Here is a 3,016-nt window from a genome sequence, read left to right as displayed (position 1 = left end):
GCACATGTTGAAGAAAAAGAAGAAGTGGATGAACAAGAAGATGTAGTTGTGGCTGATAATATCATTTACCTCCCTCAAGGACACTTCTATGTTGTTGATGATGAACAAGTAACATAAACATGGTATAATCATGAACCAATTGAAATAACATGAAGGTTGTTCTACTAACTGAAGCACATGTAACTTCTACATGTTATATTCTTAATTACTTTGTTGATCATGCAACTGACAATGAGAATGTGGTTGAAAGTTTCTTAAACATTTTGATATAAAAATGAATCACTTATATTTATAAAAACAAACATTTTATATTTGCGAAATTGAAAAGGTAATAAAAAGCAGCTACACATCCATATGCTAGATAACTTAGTAAAAATGATAATGTAAATTAATTTCTCCTCATTATTAGCTAAAGTTGCAAACCATGCATAGGAGGGCCGATAATTTTTGGAATTGAGAACTTTGAGAAGGGGGGGAATCAAGAAGACACAGTTTTGAAATGTAATGACAATGTTTGTGGGCACTCAAATGAATGAAGACACTATTTTGAGAAGCAATGACAATGTTTGAGGGCAGTCAAATTCATTCGTGATAGTGGTTGACAAGACAATGGAATTAGTAGGCAGTTCCTTTCTTACATGAGAGCACGCTTGCATTCCTGGTGAGATTTTCCACAAGGGATGAACTCTTTGGTCTAGCACTATATGCGGTTTCATAGGTCGAAAGCACCTACGATCCCGATGGCATGAAATATGCACCATTTAGCAGCACATCATTTTCTGATATCCAAATCCACTTTTTCCATTCACTTTTTGTGGTGTTTTTCCTCTTGGTTACTTCTTTAGCTAAGGGATTTGTAGATACCATGAATCTATTTCCCTGACTCAGTATGGTGGGGTTTTAACTTCCACCGATGGCATACATTCCCCACTTAGTGTAATCATTGTTAAGCACATGGAAGTATCCAAATCGACACCTACATCCAGTAAATTCATAATTTAATTTCTCAATAATATAATAGCTATTTCATACTTTTCCTTCACAATAAAATTCAAAATAAGATGGGAAATTAATGAAATAACAATTAAATTATTTCACCTTGGCATTCGTTGGACGAGACCTTAGCCAAAACGGTTGAGTGCAACAGTTTCCTACATAAATTTGTCATGGTGGTGGTCGTCATTGTGACCCAATAGCATCACCTACCATTGAGCATTGTGAAGGTAGAAGATAAGGAATAAATAGAGTGAATTTCAATTATTGAACGAATGAGTATGTGAAGTCTCTTCGTTGTGGCGAGTGAAATAACTATTGGAAATGTTGATATAGGTGGATGACTTGATTGCCTCAATGAGGCCATCTTCACAGCTAGACATAGAGAAATAGTCCACCCATATGTGCCTCGCTCTCGAGATGGACATCCCATCTCCATGATTTATTTTTCTCGATCTTTATAGGATACATATTTACTGCAGCGTTTCCTAGACTTTTACAGTCATGAATGTGGATGCCATGAATGATGATGCTTGTTGCTTCTTTTATGGTGATACACGGGCCCTTACCAATGTGGACATTGGCACCTCGTCCATATATTTTTTTGAAGCTGTGAATAACAAGCTCTTCCTTGAGCTAGATGATCATGTCATTGTGGAAGATGATCCATAGCGGCTCCGTCTGAATCACGGCATGACACAGTGTAACATGGGATGGATTCATGGCATCATCACTGGAATTTGTAACCACATAAAACTTGTCATTTTTGCCTACGATGGAATGCTTGCCAAATCCAATGCTGCAATCTGCGATTCGTTTTCTGTTGCACTCCCAATTGCAGTCGCACCACCAACAGTCATCAATAGCATTACCCGTTGCACATGACAACACGCTCATTTCCTCTCCTCCTCTTGTACTCTTGTTAATAATGCTTCTGCTTCTGTTTGAATACGCATACATTGAAGCATTCAATGTCAATTCAGACTCCAACAACAAATAATTAAAAAAAAATAGAAAGATTGACAAAATGGAATGTAATGTTGCATTGAGCGATTTACTTTTGAACTATTTTCGTTCCGTTGCTCTCATCTTTCTCCATAGGAAACGTGGACCTACTTATATTTCCCGGTGCCTCTACTATCTTGTGTCCCATAAACTTATCTCCATATTTTGATCCAAATGGCTTTGGCGCCCCGCCATGAACACATTGGAGTGTTCCTATCAACACCATGCAACTCAAAATACTAATTGGATTGCTCATTTTGACAACCGGGACTCAACTTTGTCTTCTCAAGAAAACAACAACATTGACAATAGTAGTGGTGGTTGCTTCTGCTCTGAGCCACTCTTGCAAATGCCAGGGCCTTCTTATAGTATCTACCGTTTTTTCGTTACTATCATGATTTCATCACACTTGGTAAATTGCACTATGAATGTAGGGACATGCATCTACTGGAAGGAGATGCCAAACGTAAGGTGCGAATTTATATATATATGTATATATATATATATATTATATTAATATATGTTCACATTATTAATTTTTATAACTCAATCATTATAATAATAAACATATATATTTCTAGTAAAAGTTGTATTTTATATTCTGTATTCACTCTAAATATGATTTTATATTCTGTATTCACTCTAAATATGAAAAAATATACTATAGCCATTGTCTATTGTACTTGTTAATTTTAAACTAGGTAAATGTTTATAGCCAAACATGTATTACATTCTTTAAGTGTAGGAAGGTAATCTAACTCTTTATGCAAAACACTTCCCCTTTTACAGAGAGAAATAACAAATGACAAACCATCCTAAACTCACATATTTATAAATATTTCATCATTTATATAACATACAATATTTTCAACATTCAATATATACACATTTTATTAAATACCAATATTACTTTATAATTTTCTAGAATTTGAGCATGCACTACAAGTTACAATATTTTATGGAGATAGTTTCTCTTGCACGAGGATAAATATAACTAGCAATAAATAATTGTAGTTAT

General features: G+C 34.8%; 1 pseudogene; it reads right to left on the bottom strand.

Annotated features, from left to right (window-relative positions):
* Positions 1 to 729: 729 nt before the first annotated feature.
* Positions 730 to 1,890, bottom strand: LOC149159469 (putative pectate lyase 8 pseudogene; annotated as a pseudogene).
* Positions 1,891 to 3,016: the final 1,126 nt, after the last annotated feature.

This window comes from Pinus tabuliformis, chromosome 5_2 (assembly GCF_031772625.1).
Source record: "Pinus tabuliformis cultivar Carrire ecotype Pingquan chromosome 5_2, CPIR1, whole genome shotgun sequence".
Taxonomy (NCBI): domain Eukaryota; kingdom Viridiplantae; phylum Streptophyta; class Pinopsida; order Pinales; family Pinaceae; genus Pinus; species Pinus tabuliformis.
The sequence above is the reverse complement of the archived record's forward strand: the minus strand, read 5'-3'. Positions and strand labels throughout refer to the sequence as shown.